The sequence below is a fragment of the Pseudopodoces humilis genome, chromosome 1, assembly GCF_049639895.1.
Source record: "Pseudopodoces humilis isolate 2021_Gansu_Grassland_sample_001 chromosome 1, ASM4963989v1, whole genome shotgun sequence".
In the NCBI taxonomy this organism is placed as follows: domain Eukaryota; kingdom Metazoa; phylum Chordata; class Aves; order Passeriformes; family Paridae; genus Pseudopodoces; species Pseudopodoces humilis.
Window position 1 is genome coordinate 136567447 of NC_142200.1, and position 19428 is coordinate 136586874.

The window sequence follows — 19428 nt, forward strand, 5'->3', positions numbered from 1 at the left end:
ACCCAACTGTTTTATATATAGTTAAATATCAAATCCATCCTTGGAATTAGCTGGATGTTTCTGTGAATATGTCATACTTACTGCTGATCCTGGAGTACTATTCTGTCCTCACCAAATCAATCTCATTTAGAGGTGCAAGATGATAATAAGGCAAATCTGGATGTTTTAAAAATAATGCCTCAGCTTTCAGAAGTTTCCGGAAGAGGATGTCCTGAGCTAAAGTGCCATCTTAGTGACATCAGCACTACTTTTCTGCCCATCACTGTTGATTAATGATACATGAAGTTTCTTTTGTTCTGGTTTTCTTATTTGTTTTATATTATTTCTTAAGAATCTGAGCTTCTGATGTGGGAGGAATGTTTCATTGCTTAGCAAAAGGAAAAGATTCCATTTTTTTGATGGTTGTTTACTGTTAGTCAAGCAAAAGCTTTTATTTGCAACTGAGATCCACATAGATGTTGACTTCTGCAAAGAAAATATCTTCAGCATTGTTAGTTTTGGATTCCACTTACACATCACTCTTTTTAGGTATCTGTTAAGTTTCTGTCTCTGGTCTACAACAGATGCTCAAAAAGATTCAGTCTTGCATAGCTATAGGCAGGCGTCAGCTTTATCCTCCTAAGCTCCACGGATGCCTGTGTTGCTGCTGCTGTACTAATGCATCTGGAACTCTTTCCTAGATGCTCCTTGATACAGATTTCTGTATTTTCCAACTATGGCATTTTTGTCTGGGGAACCTGTCTGGGGGAAAGGACTGATGTAGACTCTACCACTCAGGGCTGCAGCTAGCTGAGAATCTGGAAGTTACAAAGCACTTTCCTCCTCCCTAATAAAGGCACTGACCCACCTGATCTAGGACTTTGTAGAGAATGAACTGTCAGGTTTTGTCTCCCATGGGAACTAGGAGCATCCTAGGAAGTCTTGTTGCATCCTGGATGGGTCCTACCTGGAGCTGATGGGCTGTGTGAAGCTGTACTACACAGCTCCATTTACCAGAGTTAGCACAGCAGATGTGCAAACACGGCTTGAGCAAATTCATATTTACAGCAGTTATTCAATATGTGTGACAGTATTTTGTCGCCTTCTGTTAGTCACACATGCCAGAGAGCGTTTGCAAAGGGATCCTACCTACTCCTGCATGCAGCGCCACGCTCAAAGATATATCTCTGTGGTCCAGTTTGAAATCTCAGAATCTGTGGGCTGTGTAAAAGTATGTTAATACAGTGATGCTCAAAATGTTGATTTAGGCTCATCTTCCTTTTCATTGTATATTTCAAGAAAATCATTCATGGAAAATACTGACACAGTCTTCTATATCAGGAGCTAGAATTTAAGTGCAAGTCAAGAATTGATTCTCCTAATTCTCCCAAATTCCTAAAGTTGGCACTTGGAGGTCAGTTAGTGTGTTGCCTCAGAGTTCTGACCATCCTGGACAGCTTTCTTCTGCCTGGCCAGGCAGATTGGCTGACAAGGTCTTACATATTTCTCTTGGCAAAAATCTGTGATTGGATCTTTTTTCAGAGTAATTGGGATGCTGTCAGAATTTGACTGGGGTTTCTGTTCTGCTGGATGCATCCTCCTTAGTAGCAGAAAACTTGTCCTGGGAAGAGTTACTTGGTAGAATGACCAAAGCCCATGGCAGATGGTGCTACAGAAGGTGAATGTGTTGTCAGCAAGTCTGGACTGCGTGATGGTGCCAAGGGGCTCTGATGTCCATCAGTTCCACACAGGTTCTTTTAGCTGCTGCTCTGCATCCTCGGAGTAAAGGCTTTTCCATTCTTCCACATTTTGGAAGGTTTGTTAAACTTTGTGTTGGAGATTCAATTTCACAGTAAGTCTTCTATTTTTATTTTTTTTTAAATGAAAAAGCTATTAAACCACTGACAGCATGTCCGGGTCTTCACTTGCTAAATAAAACTGCCTTTATGCTTGCATTAACATTTCCAGTAGAAACATGGATAACTGAACCTCTTGATGCTGCTCTGGTTTTAGGGTAAAAATTCCCAGAGTTCACTTTTACCTAGGGTGGTGTCTGAATTTCATTTAATTAAAAGAAGAGGATTGATTTGTTGTGTATTTTATTCTTATGTCCCCTGGCACCTCCTACCTGAACGATTAGAGACGGGGGTGTGGGGATGTGTGGAGTAGAATACATGTATCACATGTGTAGAGTGGAATATATGCATCACATTGGATACATACAGGAGTCTGGTTTGCCTCACAAGTTGTTTCACTGCAAGAATTGCTCAGTGAGGGTGAGGCTTCATGCAGCTTTTATCTGACTCCCAGCTCCCTGCAGAAAGACCCATGCTAACTGCTTCCCTGCTCCTGGTGATGTGCTCCTGCTCAGTCCTCTTTGCCAGCCCTGAAGTGGTCCAGGGAGTAAAGCCCCAGCAGAAACCTGCCTGGTAGATATGTCACTGACTTCAGAGGCTGACAGGACTCACACCAAGGAGCCAAGCAAGGGCAGGGCTGTCACCTTTTGGCATTGAAGAGCAGGTCAGAATAACGCTTGGGTCAGCTGTAAGCTCAAATGGCAAATGCTCTTAAAACTCTGAGCTACATGTGCAGAGAGCAGGGACTTGGGACATGGAGACTGCTCCAAGCATGTTTTTCTGGGGTTTGGATGCGTGTATGCTTTCATCTGAAAATTTTATCTCTGAATTTGTACCTGCTGTGCCTCTGAACAGAATTCGAACAATCAAACAGCTCTATTTACATGAGCTCTCAGTTAAGTATAAATCAAGGTCTAACTATCAAGCATGTTCCTAATAGATTTTAAACAAAGCACCCATCCCAAAGTAAACGGTGCATCTTTGATAGGTTTGGTATATAAATGAACCAGTGTCTCCAAGGAAATGCTATTCCTCTTCAACTACTACTCCTTATTAAACACTGAAGTGTTATTCTTGCCCTGGATTATTTCATCAGATACCAAACCTCTCTCAGGAGAAAGAAAATCTGCTTGGCTGTCCTCATCTGCCATCTGACGAGTTTGGAGCATTTCCTGAACTTCTTAGTTGTGTGAGGATCTTGCAGACTCCCCTGCAGGAGCCTTGTGAGCAAACACGTGCCCTGACTGCAGGTCCTGAGCCAGGCTGGGGATCTGCCATGCTTCCTGGGCCAGCTCGGGTGCTTGGCAGAGCTCTGCCCTTGTGCTGGTACTTGGAGAGACACAGGCTCTGTCTCTGCATGCGCTTTCTCTCACTCTCCAGACAATCTGCCTCACTTCTGTGGCAGCTGAAACTGTTTGATGCCAGGTTGGGGTGTGAGGGGGTGCACAGAATACAGTATTTGAGCTGGGCCAGTGCTGCCCCTGGCTCAGCAGAGACGGACCTAGTGCATGGCCTGATAAAAAGTCTCTGCTTCAGCTGGCACTTCTTTACCTAATTGGAATTTTTAGTGCAGTAGTAGCTGAGGAAACTCTGAAGTGCGGGAATCTCTCACACATGCAAGGCATCCAACTCTGGAGGGTCAGAGCAAGAGAACCACCAAAATGAGGATTCAGAAAACCACAATCAGGGTCAGCACTCACCTGAGCTGCATTGGGCAGTGCTATTATGGCCAACTCAGATCTAATTTTGGTAATGCTGGGCCAGACCCATGTTCCAATGGAAACTGGATTCCTTTTGCTTAAAAATGAACGTCACCAGTTTTGGGGCTCTGATACCCCACCTAGAATAATCTTTGGTATAAGCCCCTAAATCTCTGTGCTTCTTTCCTAGATAACATTCGTGGCTTTCTCTCCTGATTGTTAATATATTTGAATTTTTTACCTTCTCTAGTACCCAGAGTCAGTACTGATTGTCCTTGATCAATACAAGATTAAGTGGAGTTTATATGCTAGGTGTAGTTTTGTGACTGATTTATTTTAATCTGAAATGTCAGCAATTGTTGCAAGCTACTTGAGATTAAAGGTTCAATTTAGAATAGGTCATAAGGCAACATTTTGATAGGTGGTTCATGAGAGTGTGTTCCATGCTTTTGCATTTTTCACATGACTGCCCTTCAGGGCATTGGCAAAGTGTAACAGTGGTCTGAGTTACACAAGAATCTGCCTTTTGCAGTTGGGAGTGGGAGTGGTACACATCATCCCTGGACAGTATTTAGTAAGAGACTTTATTTCAGGCGTGTTATAGATTGATTATTCAACATTTAGTAGTCTGAAAACAAATCTTCATTATCATGCATTGACTCAAATAGGTGCTACTATTTTTAGGAAACTACTTATATCACGAGATTAACTTCTGCTCACATCCTGTGTGCCGACCCATGGGCACTAGATTGTGTAAGATATAGTGTGAAATGCCTCAGGCTTTCGTGGTGATACATAGTTTTTGATGGGGACCACCTAAAAGAAAACTGCTGTTAACTTTTACGTTGTTGTTTAGAAAAAAAAATCTCATATATCTAATGAGGTTCTGTTCTTTTTACTGCTTTATTCAGCTCCAGTGGGATTTGGATTATTGCAAGAGTTTTCTCAAGGAAATTTTGTTAATCACATTTTTTCAGCAATGGCATTCCAGGCTGACAAATAGGAATATTGAAATAACCTCATATTTTGTACCTCTTCATAGCAGAGTTTATAAGATTTCCTCTTTAGAGCTGGAGTCATTAATTCACTTACACAGAATTACTCAGGAGACAGAATTTCTACCTGGGAATCTAGCACAGTTGTGATGCTTTTGATGCGCTTTTTTAATACCACCTTCTTTTTTTTTTTTTTTCCCCAGGCAAACTGTACATAAATGAGGAGTGTTGGCATAAACAGTGAACCCTAAACCCCCTGAATTAAAAAAAACTGTGAGAGTCTAGTATTTTTCTGAGGGAAGGAAAAAGGTAAAAGTTAAATCAGATTTGCCTGTTCATTTTGTTACACACTTGAGTTCTGCACAGATTGGAAATTTTCAGGGAAATTGTGTTCAATATCATTAAATATGCTTAAAAGATGCTGTCTTTTTGGTGTGCTTTTACATTTTGTGGAATTTCCCAGGATGAGTGACAGGACTTTTGTGAACTATGGGAAATACTTTTAACTGAATTTACTTTTCAATATTAATCTAAAATGCAGAGATTATTAATACATTTTAATCAATGCAGAAATAGGCTATAGTGACTTTAGAGACTTCCCTGAACTGAGAAATCAACCTGATTATTTTTCCCATTTTGAGCCATCGGGACCGTTTTATTTGAAATGTTACTCTTCCTTTTAATTATTTGAGGCTTGTTTTTCTTCTCAGCACACTTTTATGTCTCTTAAATTGCTTGTTATGTCCTGTCAGTGATCTTAATCTTTGGTCAGGGGTTGTGTCCCCTCTTCTTCTTTCTGCACCAAAATGTCCTGCTGGGATATTTCAATCATGCAATTTCTCTTTTTCTAGGTAGAAGGTTTTTTATCTTCCATTGCATTTTTATGATCTTGATACTGAAGTTTTGACTATCATGGGCTCATCTTCCTCCACCTAGTTTTGTCTTCCTGCTGCCCTTCACCTCCTTTTGTCAGTCTCCTTCTGCTGTAAGAGGGCAATTCCCTTACCCCTCCCACAGAGTTCTCAGTGGACAGCACATGTAGAAATACAGAATCATAAGGGAAAAGACCTCCAAGATCACTGCATCCAACTGTTAACTCGGCACTGCCATGTTCACCACTATAAACCATGCCCCCATCTACACATCTTTTAAACGCTTTCAGGATGGTGATTTCACTGGGCAGTCTGTTCCAGTGCTTGACCACCCTTTTCATGAAGAAATTTTTCCTAATATCCAGGCTAAACCTCTCCTGGTGCAACTTAAGATGATTTCCTCTCATCCTGTCACTTCCTATGTGTGAGAAGAGACCAACCTCCACCTTGCTACAGCCTCCTGTCAGGCAGTTGTAGAGTGGTGAAAAGGTCTCTCTTTACTCCAGCCTGAACTGCCCCAGCTCCTTCAGCCATTTCTCATAAGATTTATGCTCTTGACCCTTCCCCAGCTTCATTGTCCTTCTCTGGACCTGCTCCAGCACTGTCGTTCTTGTGCTGGGGAGCCCAAAACTGAGCCTGGTACTCACGGTGCAACCTCACCAGTGCCGAGTGCTGGGGGACAATCACTGCCCTGGTCCTGCTGGCCCTGCTAGTGCTGCTACAAGCCAAAATGCCAGTGGCCTTTTAGGCCAAATAGTGTGACAGGTCGCTGGCCATTTCCTCTTGGATTATGAGGGATTCATTCTGCTCCCTATCCTCGTCTTCCACCTTAGGGGCTGAGTACCCAGAGATCGCCGTGGAAGCCTACGCCAGTAGGGCTTTAATTACCTCAGCCTTTTCCTCATCCCTTGGCACTGTGTTTCGCCCCGCATCCATGGGAGGATGGGGAGCGCCTTTGGTTGCCGATGTCAGTCGGTCTCCCAGGAGCGCTGCGGCTCCCACCGGGACAGCCTCGTTCTCCGGGAGCCGCCGGCCGCCGCGTGGTGGCGCTGCTCGCGCGGGACAGCGACGGCTCGGCCGCATCCACCGCATCCACCGCATCCACCGCATCCACCGCATCCACCGCATCCATCATATCCATCTCTTGCCTCCGCATCCACCACATCCACCGCATCCACCCCTTCCCTCCGCATCCACCGCATCCACCGCATCCACCGCATCCATCATATCCATCTCTTGCCTCCGCATCCTCCACATCCACCGCATCCACCGCATCCACCGCTTCCCTCCGCATCCACCGCTTCCCTCCGCATCCACCGCATCCACCGCATCCACCGCATCCACCGCATCCATCATATCCATCTCTTGCCTCCGCATCCTCCACATCCACCGCATCCACCGCATCCACCGCTTCCCTCCGCATCCACCGCTTCCCTCCGCATCCACCGCATCCACCGCATCCACCGCATCCACCGCATCCACCACATCCACCGCATCCACCGCTTCCCTCCGCATCCATCGCTTTCCTCCGCATCTACTCTGTCCACCACACCCATCTCTTCCCACCACATCCACCACATCCACCGCATCCATCGCATCCACCGCATCCCTCTCTTCCCTCCACATCCATCGCTTCCCACCACACCATCTCTTCCCTCTGCATCCACCACATCCATGGCAACCGTCACTTCCCACTGCATCCACCGCACCCACCACATCCACTTCATCCATTGTTTCCATTGCATCCGTCACCTCCTTTGCTTCCCTCCACATCCATCGCATACACTGCATCCACTGCATCCATTGCTTCCATCACATCCATTGCATCCATTGCTTCCCTCCTCCTCCTCCTCCACTGCCTTCCACTGCATCCATCCCCTCCATCGCCCCTGCCTTCCTCCACCACCCGCTGCCCCAGCCTGGTGAGATTGGGCTGTGGGGATCCACTGGGCTCAGGACAAAATTCGCCTCCTCTGGCAGTTTTCCCCAAAGTGGCTGCAGCAGCAGTGCAGAGGGGAGGCACAGGCTGGTGGATGAAGGTGACAGGATGCCAGCCTTGTGTGACACATCCTGAGGCTGTTTTCCATACTCGTGCTGTTTCCCCAGCTCTTGACCACTTACACCTTAACCATATCTCCATGGTGTTTCCCAGAAGTGTGGGCAGAACAGAACTCAATTTGAGGCAAATTTAAACTTTTGTAGCACTTCATCAGGCATAAAGCCCACCACCTCCCTCTGGAAAACTGTCTTCTTCCAGTGCTACAGCTGGTTTCCTGTAATCAAACCCCCAAGGGACACAGGTTTTTCCCACATTAAAGATGGACTGAAGACACAGGGCTGGGTGAAAAACATTTGAATGTGTTTTATCATTATTTTGGTGCATCTTTCTGTTACCTAAGCTGCCATTGTATCTTTCTGCCAAAGGTGTTACGGCAAATTGAATTTCTAAAGGGTACCTCTTAAATTAATAAAATCCAAACATTTAAAAGGTTGGCACTTGGTCTGTTGTGAGTGTTGCAGTTCTGTCTAAACTTTAGGTTCTCCTCTCTGCATATGGGCTTGCAGCACCTGCAGGAGAGGGCAATACATGATGGTGTTCAGCCTCACCTTTCCTCCTCCCTCACAGTGCTCATCCAAATCTGCCCCTGAAGACCCTGGCCTAAGCTACTATAAAGTAATGGTGAACAAAAGCCTTTTAGGAAGAACAGGGTTTTGGGTATTCCTATGTCATCCTGGAAAAATGCTTGATTTCAAAGCCTGTGTTTGAACTGGTTTTGCAGGTTAGTGCACTTCTTTGGTTTTCCCCTTTGAGTCCCTCCTTACTTAGCTGAAATAATCAGTTTTAATGTAAAATATAAATATAATAACATAGCATTTGCTAAAACAATAAAAGGATCCAGCCATGAAGGCTTTGCTCTCTCAGCTGCTAATTAACTGAAGTGGATTATGCCATTTTGCAATGACTGCAGCTTTTACCAGGGCTGCTCCAGTGGTATGGCTCAGCCCTCTGTCTGGCTTGTCTGGATGTTCTTTCTTTCAGGAATTTTATATCCTTGGGAACACAACTGGGAAATTACTGGGGAAAATATTGCTTTCATGCTGTGTTTTTACTCAGTGTTGGCACATTCTGTCCCTCCAAATCTCAGTGATTAAATGAGGAGGCTTTTGACCCTGGAGATGACAAGTAAATTCACTTGATTTGCCAAACTAGAAATGAAGTGTCTTGTGAGGAGGGAGTGGTGATGAATTTTTTCTGCCTCCATTACCCTTGTTCTTCCTCTCTGCACCCATCCTACTTCCCCACTCTCATATGTGGCAGAGCTGCTTCAGTCCCTTGATTGACCCTAAAAATCAACATACATGACTGCAACATACATGACATGCACTGTGTTTGGGCGTGCATACCTAGCCCCAAACCTCAGCTAGCCTGGAGGTCACCAGGTTATTTTAAGACTTGCTCCTTCCTAGAGGGACATGGTTTGAAATTGCTTCTCTTTCCACTCCATGGTCCTGAGTGTCTGCAGTATCAAATCCAGAGGAGGGGAAACATCAGCTTGCTTCCCCCAAATGACCAGAGAAGTTCACTCAGTGTCGCTGCTGATGAAAGGCAGAGCTGAGCTGCCCTGGAATGGCAAGGTCCTTTGGTACCTGCTCCCCTTAGGCCACACTCCCTTGTGCTCTGTTTGCTCCCCTGTGGTGGGAATGAGGCAGAAGACCCCCTCCAGGCACAGTGCTTGCCCTTCAGAAACCCCGGAGGAGGAGGCAGAAGGACAGGAACCGGTCACCCGGGATTGGCCTGCCCTCTTTCCAAAGAAATGGAGCTTGACTTCCAGCTGACCTTCAGTCTTTTACAAGCTAAAAGAGAGAGAGTTACAGAATTGTTAACAGCTATTTTATTGCACTTACAGATCGTGTGAGTTGCGTTTTATTGGAATGCAGCACTTGGCAGGTTCTGAGTTTGGCTGCAAGGGGAAGTTGAAGGGCTGTGGTTTTACTCCAACATGTTAACCCCCTGCTTCCAGCATCTCCTGCTGTGCTGAGCTAAGCCAAATGCTTGGGTACAGCTGCAACCTGTTTCTTTACAGAGGTGCCATGCCAAAAAACTGTGATGTGAAGCTAGTAGTTTCTGACCATGAGAGAATATACCAGGGGGTTGTGGGTATCTAGAGACAGGAATAGTTTTTGATCAAAGTTCCATTTACTAAGGCTATGGCTTGACAAAAGGCCTTGGAAGCAGAGTGTGGCAGTGCTCAGCCTCTGCTGGGGAGGCTCTGGCTCCTTCTAGCATTTGCTGGAGGTGCATTCCCAGTGCAAAGCTGGTGAGAGGGGGGGACTGCAGGCTGTGTCTCCCGGAGACATTTTCACAAGGTGCTTCTATTGATGGAGGAGAGCAGTAATGTGGGATTCCTTGTTTCTTGAAGGAATGTTAATATGTGCTTTTGAAAGTGTTTTTGATGAATATCCATACTGGGTACAAAGCAAGAAAGTCACCTTGGATCTTGCCAGTCAGCTTTGTTTTCCTGGATGCATCTTCTGTTTTAGCACAGCTTGTTGCTCCGTGACAGCAGCTCTCCTCTGCATTTCTGCCTAAGTGTCCCTTGCTTCTTATAGGGTTGTGTAAGTTCATTTTATTTCTGGCTTCTGCAATCTGGGAGGCAGATAATTTGGACAAGAGACTGGGAATGCTGTGACTGCCCATTCTCTTTGCTCTGCTCTCTGCCCTGATTTGTCATCTTTCTGTTTTCACAAAGGAAGAGGCCCTGGCAGCTCCCACAAGATGTGGGATTTTCTAGTCTGTTATGTTCGTCCTGGGGTATACTGGAGACAAAACAAATTCTGTTGACCAGCCCAGCTTGGCAGCATAAACAGAATGTTGCAACGAGATGATTAAGAACCTAACTGATGGATTTTAATGTGAGAACTGAGACTTGGCTCCTGTATATTTGACTTCCCAAATATGCTTGGACACAGGCTGGTTTCTTAGTCAAAATACCTCCTCTGTACCACAAAGCCATATCTTGAATTAAGAATGCATTTCCCTGGGAGTGACCTGGGTGGAGATCCTGTCCCTTACTTGCTTATTCATGGGTCAAATGAAGGCCTGCAGCTGAAAGGGTCACAATGTCTTCTGTGGGTTTGGGTTGTGCCAACAGTTGATCAGTGCTCAGTGGAAACTCGCCTAGATTTGGGAGAAATTATGGGAATGGCCCTCATCATTTCAGTTGAGGATAGGAAATAGATGCTTCTGAGTCCCAAAAAGGATTTGGAGCATTTAATGAAATAACCCTCACACTGCACAGCCAGTACATTTTAAAATAAGATGCAATGACAGCCACTAACGGTATTGAGAAAAGAAACAGAAAACTGCGATTCTTAGCTTGGTTATTAATCCTTTTGAACCCCGATCTGCAACAATTTGGTATAATGGGTGAATTAGCTTGTCCAAAATTCCCTCTAACACTTGCATGCAGCTAAGTAATGAATTTTGGGGTAGATTTTCTAACCTAGACATGATTATCCCCCCATGTTTTTTCTAAGTTACCCATCAGTGACAACTCTACAAGCTTGCTTCCCTTTTCTATCACACCCCCACTCCCCGGCAGTCCTTGCCTCTGAGAGCTCAGCCTTTCCCAGGTCCTGTAGTTGAGGTACCATGGTGCAGATGCCCACTGAAAAGTGTTACAAGTTTAAAAAAAAAAAAAACAAAAAAATCCAAACACTTAGAAATCCTAGGTGTTTCTGGATGTGTCAAAAAATATGTAGGCTTGAAGAAATCTCTTGACTTAAATACACAGAAACACTTCTTTCAACATTGAGAGGAGGCACAACCTTGAGTTATTTATTCCTGATTCTTTGGAAAATAATTTAAGGCGTTAGTTCATGAACAGTTTGGAAATGGCCCTGTTGTGGTAGCCACCTGTCTGCATTTGGGCTAGGGAGGTATAACCTTGATCTTGAACCCAGTCCTTTTGAGACTGGAGAAACTTGGTGGACTGTAGTAAGTTAAAACATAACCTGTCTGGAGAGTAGACTAAAACAGTAGGGGGACATAGTTACCATCTCTTTCATAATGTTCAACACAGAAAGAGCCAACCTCATTATGTTTTCAGAGATATTGAAGATAAATGGTGAGAAAAATAGCTAAAATAACACAGCTGAAAACTTATACCTGACTCCTTTTGAATATCAGGGGTTTTAACATCTAACACATGTACTAAGTGCTGACAAAGTACCTAATGCTACCAATGGTACCTATGCACACTAAGGAAAAAACAGTTCTCTCATATGTTTGGCTTCTCTTACATAATGCAGGTGCCTACTTAAATGAGACACCAGCTCACCTGTGTGAATCTGGGCTCTCCTTCTGACAAGGTAGTGAGAAGAGCTGATGTCTAGAACTGGTGCAACCAGCCCAAATTCTGCTGTGAGACAAGCTGCACTGGCAGCCAGAAGCAATACCCTCGTTCAGAAGCTAATGAGGGCGATTTGTTGTGGCTCTAATGGTGCTCCTACTCCTCAACTGCTTTAAGAGACTTTCTCATCTGGCCTTTTCAGATTATGAGAAAACAGGTTCTGACTGAGATGAATTTATAGGGAATCCCAGCGCAGCCACATAATCCCTCCAGCCAGAGCCATCTGCTGCAGCTTCCCCAGCTACATCAGTTTAATGAGAAGTAGCATCTCTGCCCTCTTTTTGCAACATAATAAGAGAGCAGGAGGCAGCTGGGCTGGGAGACAGCCTGTGAACCCCCAGCCCCAGCATCTGTGAGTGAATAGGGGTAACAAAGGAGAATTTCACATGGTTAAGAGGTGGACTGGGACACAGCCTGAGAGGCAGGAATGGTGGAACACAGTGCTGCTGGAGCCCAGACCTACCTTGACCTGACTCTCTGAGGGCCAGGCCCACATGGTCACCACAAACACGTTGTGTTTCAGGCTGGATCCTGGGCTGGGTTCCAGGGACTGAACTCCACATTTTTCTCCTGGTGAGGGTGCGAAGACCAACATCCTCCAGTGTGGAGAATAGTTCTGGGGAAACTTCTGCAGAAGCAGACTGCAAGAGCTGGGTGAGGAAAAGTCAGGTAAAGAAAGGATCATCATTCCACAGGCCCAGACAGAGTGGATGCTGAAAATGCAAAAGCTGGGAAGCTGAGAGTTTGCATCAGCATTGCTGATGAGAGAGGGAACGCTGTTCTGCAAAGGGAAGTCAGAACATGCTCCTCAGCAGGAAAGATTGACTGGATCCTTGCCCAAACACCAAGTGGGGATTGAACACCATCAGTTAGAAGGGAACACCACATGCCTCAGTGGCTGCATGAGCTGTGGCTGCTGCACCAAAGAAGAGGTGAAGGCTTTCACAAGAGTTACTGGCTCTGTCAGTGAGGATGACAGGGAAAGAGGGAGCACTGTGGCTGCACATGTTCCTGCAGGCTTCTGCAGTAGGAAAATCAGTTGGACCAGGCTGTCTTTCAGCATCCAGCAATGTCATCCAGAGCACAGAGTGTGGCGGGTGGTCACGGAGGACTATAGCCATCTGCACATCTGCTGGGAAAGGATGAGTGGGATGCAGACTGGCAAGAAATTCCAGCACTTGTTGCCATAATGTATTTCATAAATATATGTGCCTATTCCTACCTATATGAATGAGATGGAAAATTATTTTTTTCACCTTCTTTATATATTTAATAAGTAATTAAAAAAGGTAAATTCTAGGTTTGAGTCTAACCAGTAAAATAAAACAGGATGACTGTGAAGATAAAAGGCAATGTATTTACCATTCAAGAATACAAAGTGAGAGGAGAGCAAACTATAGATAAAAGTCTTGAGTAAAATCAGAATTAGTAGGTAATTTCAGGTAGGGAGCCTGAAGGAAAAAGGAGTTGAGCAGAATTGGCAATTTCTTTAAATAATAATTAAAATAGGAGTCCCAAGAATGCCAAAAGAATTTATTCCAACATGGATCGAGGAAAGAAAAAGCAGTAAGAGGTGATACTGGCTACAATATGATCTCTTCTTTCACAAGGTAGGGGAGTACAGAAAGTGAAAAGTATTTTTCCTGAAAAACATGGAATGAAACTCCTTCGTGAAAAGAACAACTGTGCACAGAGGAAAGCCCACCACAGGAACACGGCTGGGGAGCAGCTGCTGGGGAGCAGCCCTTTGGAAGGTGTCTGGGAGTCCCATCCGTGTCCCACAAGCTGAATGTGGTATTGGCAGTGTATCTGTCACACAAAACACACCTTGGCTGACGCTAGCTTTCCCAAACTCCCTTCCTAGTGAGCAGTTACCTCCTGTACTGAAATTTGGACTGCCTTAGCTAGACAACTCTTCAGGAATATCCTCTGGAGCAGCCTTAAAATTTGCAACAGGGAGATTAATTTCTTCCCTTTGGAAGATTTGTCTGAGTGTGTTGCTGTTGCAGAAAAGCAGCAAATTCAGAGGTATATGCTATGTTCCAGCCTGCAAAATCCACCAAGGAGGGTCTGAGGTGTAGGGTGGGGTCTGTATTTGCAGACTGCACTTTGGAAAGAATCTGGGCAAGAATGAGGACAATGATCTCCAAAACATGATGTGAAGGACAGAAAAAACAGGGGTAGCTAAGTTGGGGGCAGCCTAAGGGTGAAAGAGGGGGTTGCATATGCAATATGCAAACCTTCAAATATATAGAGGGTTGTTGCAAGAAACATAAGTTTTTCTGTGTCCTTGGCAGGTAGGACAAGGAATAAGCAGCTCTGGCTGCCCTAAGTTGGTTTTTTTTTTTAGTCAACAGTTACTTTTATTTTTCTTTGGTTCTGAAGTGATTATGTATGCCATGATACTTTATAGCTGTCTGCAGCTCTTTCCTTGTAATTTCTGGATGATTGTAGATGAACTTTCAACATCTGTAGAACTTGATGACTTCAATTTTGGATGCTGAACAAGTCTCACACGTTATTTTATGTACTGGAGCAAGAGTCTAGTGTGGGGTAGGGCAGCACTTTGCGTAATTGAATTATTTCTGCAGATTGATTGAGAAACACAGTTCATTTCTGCTTCTTTCATCTGTTTTTAAAGGGTCAAACAGGATGGTGATTTCTGCAGGGATATGCCTACTATTTCCTAAAGTTTTTCTGTAAGGGTTCTGTTCAAGAGAAAGCCAAGTGAAGAGAAGGGCTTTTGTATGGAGGTTGACTGGACCCCTGCAGTGGAGCACTGTCCACAGGACACTGCCTTCTGCTGAGGGAAAACCACCTGTTGAAGTAAGTGTGATGTTTTCCAGTGGGGATACTTGAATGGGTGTTTGCTGCTGGGTGTGCAAACTCACTGACTCATTCTGGCTGTAGGTGCTGCTGACAACTTGCTCTGCTTCCCTTGTCCATCATGCTCAGGCCCGGTTTGTAACCATCACCCTATGCTAATATATTCTGTGGCAAATGGGAGCTTAGCACCACCAAATTTCCCTGAAGGATCCCACTCTTCAACATTGAGCTTGGAGGAAATAAGAAGCTCTTGAATGAGTTATTGTGCTTTCTGAATCAGCTGTAGGATTGGTTTTGGTAATGGTCCAGTAAAGTTTAATATTGTGATAAGAGCAATGGGGGCTGGTGACAGAATTACGTGTTTCGCAATTTATAGTGAATCAATTAACATTTATTTCTCTTGCTTCAGAATTGGCATGTGCATTTTTATTTAGGATCATCCCCTGTACCACAGTTGAGAAAATGCAGGTCTTTTAATCGAATATCATGAGAATTAATCATTTTTGCTGTTTTTAATACTGGGCTTTAGGGACCTTCTAGAAGAAACATGCTTTATAAGCTGAAGGTATCTCCTGACACACTATCTGCCAGTCCCTGCTGGTTGATGATGGTAAGTCATTGCATACCACCACATTTTTAAGCAATCTGTGTGAGGGAGTCTGAGGCAGCTGTGTAGTTTTAAGGATTAAGGTAGGACCCTGGCTCAGTTTCTATTTTCAGGTTTCTGACAACCCCTTCTTTCAACACAAATGAAGTAAATCTCTGACACAAATGTAGTGAGAAGGACTGCTACAGATGTGCCAGCAAAGAGGGAAGGCGCATGCCTTCTCAAAAAGCCACGTCATTTGTGCTTTCCTAATTATGTCACTGAAATCAGAAAGGAAAAACTCAGTCAGCCACAGTGAGATATTCCTCACCCAAGTGTTCCTGCAGCACCATCAGGGATGGAGTAGGCCATGGGGAGACTTGTTTTCTGGGCACAGCGAAAAATTCTGAGCTTGGCATGATGGAAATAATGATCTGTTTCTGGAGCATGGTACTAGATTTTAGGAATGAATGTATGAGTACTGTTGCAGATTTGCCAAGAGCGATGTAGAGGGGCCCTCTCAGCTGAGAGAGGGAACCTGACAGCACTGTTCTACACAGTGTCCCTCAATGCTTCTGTCCTCCTGCCAAATATCTGCTCCTCAGATTTCAGGTGCACCTCAGCTTTGTGCTCTCCCTTGTCCTTCCAAGCTCCTCCTCAGTGCCAGCTGGGCTCCTGTGTTTGTCAAGTTGCAAACCAGTAGAGGGGACAGGGAGGACAATTTTTCACACATCGGTGTTTGGCAGTGCCAGTGCCTGTCAGTCACTATGTCCTTAGCCTTCATTACCACATCTCTTTTTCCTGGAACATCACTCCTTGTTCCCTCAGCAGAGTGCCAGGACTAGCTTTCCTCACTGCAGGGTTTGTGCTCAGATCCATTCACTGCTTTTTACTTGGGTGGCTCATTCCTCATCCTTCTTCCCTGCTAGCTTTTTGGACTCCTCTCCATTTTGGCCAGTTTTCACTCCACTTCACTTTGCTCAACAGCTCAGTTCTTCTTGCTGTTGCTACTTTCTAGCTTCATGTGTAAATACAGTGAAAAAAAAAGTGTGAGCAACAGGGGTAAAGGGAAGTTTGGGGTTTTGGGGAGAGGCTTGAAGAGCATGTCAGTAGGGATGATCTTGAGCAACTTTGGTTCTGACCATATGTGAAGAGCAGAGATGTACATGGGTGCCCAGCAGCCCAACAAAGCTGGTGAGTAGTTATTCTCAACTCCTCCCCCTTTGGACAGGCAGAGAAACCCTGCACCAGTCTCCTCAGAGATGAATCAAGTGTTACCTCCTGCTACTGGAAATAGATGTGTTTCAGTTGGCATTTGTGTCATGAATTAGCCAATGTTGTTTTACCCTGAAGGTTTTTGGAAAGGCAAAGAGGTTTGGTTAAGTGAAATGGTCCAGGCTGGACATAGCACAGGGGCAGAGTTGCTGCCAGTGTCCTCCTGTGCCAGCCCTGCTCTGAAAACAGCATCCCACAGGGTCCTCCTTCCTTTGGCACAGAGCCTGAGTCCAGCTTTATTCACAGGAATGCAATTCAGATGAATATTACCTGTATTTATTTAGAAATGCATGTATCTAGGGTTAACAACAGGGATACTAATTAATGCAGATTGTTGCGTCTGATTTCTATCATGCTAATAGCCATTCAGTTGCTAAGTGTTCAGCAGCAGTTTCCCTTAATTGGGCTCCTAATATCAGCCCTTACCTTACTCCCATAGTTAGAACAAGATGAGTTTAAAATCTGCCCTGAGGAGGGAAAAGGACATTCTGTGCTTTATCAACCTTCCTGCCAGGCTCTCCATGGGGACCTAAAAAGACACATTTAATATCAGTCTGAATGTGTCTTTAGAGAGATTGATAGAATTTTGTTTCATTAGGACTTGATAGTGAAGATGAAAGTAAAAACTAGGTTATTATTGAATTAATTGAAAAAGGAGGTGGTCATAGATGGGCTGCTGGGAGAGGGGGGTGTGCCAGACCAGGCAGCAGCAGCCACAGGCAACACAGTGCTGCCATGAGCATCAAAGGCAACAAAGATAAGACAAAGCAGTTGGCCAGCCTGTTCAGAGTCTATGGCAGGCTGGGATATTTGCTGAAGGCCATAATTTAGTCTCTTAATTACTTTTGGTACATTGGAACTCCATCTCTGAAGCTCCTTTTGGGTCTCAGATGGCAACACTCACTACCTCCTTTTTTAACTTCTTTCTGTCAAAGTGAAGGAAAAATATTCCTCCATAAATAATGTAACAGCATTGAAAGCACAAAAGTAGAAGAGCAGCATGTTGGAGGTATGGCAGAGGAAGAGGATGGCAGTCTGGTGGAGGCAGAGCCAGTTCTGTTCTGCAGTGCAGAGATGTGAATCTGGGGGCTGGGAGCAAGGCTTGGGGGTGGCTGCCCAGCAGCTCTGGCTCTGGGGCTCTGGGCAGCACTCTCCTGCTCCCCACCTCCAGTGTATTCAGCTCTCATGTTTCACTACTGCCTTGCAACCTGTGGAGAAGACCTTGGTTTAATATCCTACTCTGCTATATAATACTCTTCGTTACAAAAGGTGCTTTGAGAATAATCAGGACTGCTTTCTGTCTCTGAGGCTTCTTAATTTTGTTTTAGTCCTGGATAACTTTAATGTCTTGTACTCATAGTTATGAAAACATAGGGGCCACCCTTCTCCCCCCTTCCAGGACTCTCAGCTCTCTGAACTCAGCTCCCTTGCACCCTTGGTGCCTCTGAGGCCTGGACTGTGAAGAATCTGAATTTCTGTTGCACTTGGTATCACTTTCTGCCAACACTGCTCTCTCCACCCATCCTTTCCTCTGCCTGATCTGCCTTTGATCTCACAGTGCTCCTACAGATGAACCCTTCTGGCTTCTTGAGGTGTTACTGGCAACAAGCTTCATATTCTCCTCCTCTGCCTGAGATCATCCTCTCAGTCAGAGGCTGCTCAAACCTGTTCCTTGGGTGCTTCAGCTCCAGGCTGCAGACGATAAGGATGGCTCATCCCATCTGCAGTCCCTGTCACAAGGGTAGGAGTCCCTCAAGGACGGCTAGCAGAAAGCTGAGCGCTACCTTCACCCTTCCTGCTTAAACCCACCAGAGTTGGTGGGCTTGGGTCTTCAGATGCTGCCCTGCCTGGCATCCCAAGTATTGAATGCCTTCAGCTTCTTACATATTTGCCAAAGCTCACTGCAGCTCCCCTTGCCCTGTTATTTGTCCTTTTTACGATTATTTTGACTCAGAGTTATCAGAATTACAAAGTGTCTCTGATGTACTTACTGATCCTGTCCTAGAGCCAGGGCAGGGAATTGTCCACACTCTCCCTTTGGAGAACACCATCATATGCTGCTAGAATTTAAGTGAGCTTTACTGACTTCATGTCCCCTCTCACAAATACTTCTTTCCCTTCTCCTTTTCATGGTAAAGTGAGAATAAAGGTTTTATTCTTATTGCACATCTGTGCTTAGATGTCCTGCTGCATTCTATTTCAAACAGCAGCTTTGTGGGGCTGAACTATTAAAATCTTATTAAGATCCATCTTCTTTAAACTGCTGGTTCTTGCTCTGAGATCTAGCTCAGCCTTCATTTTTTTCTATTGTATTTGCAAATGTCTGTCAGAACTGGAGCTCGGTGTAACTGGCCAAGTGCTGTCTATTTAAGTAGGGGAGACTCCCGTCTGTTACAATGTGTATGGGCTTTCCTGACTTCCATTGACTGCCTTGGCTCTGGCACTTGGCTCTGAAATACTCAGAAAACAGAGCTTGAGCAATAGATATTGACTAATATGAAGTAATGTATCTCTGGAGAGTTTCTTCATCTGAATCAAAAACTTTCAGAGCTGCTGTTGTGAAAGGGTTGCTGACAATAGATTTGCAAGTGTAGAACAGTCTCACATAGCCCTCAGGCCCTGCAGAACACCCAGGGTTTGACTGCTGGGTGTAAGTTTTGCAAGGGTTAGGATAAGTCCTCCAAGGAACTGGTGCTTGTGTCAGACTCATGGACAGTCTAGCTAGCATGTGTCAATATATGCCTGAGACTCTTGCTTAGGAAATAAGCTTGTATCCAAAAGAAGCTCTGGTTTCACTGGCAAACATGACTCTGTTGCTACACGTCCAATATCCCAAATTTCTGTAAGAAATGTTACTTGAAGTGTATATTCTCTCCTGCTACAGTGATGCTCGATTTCCAGGGTTTTCTGGCCATGTCCAGCGTCA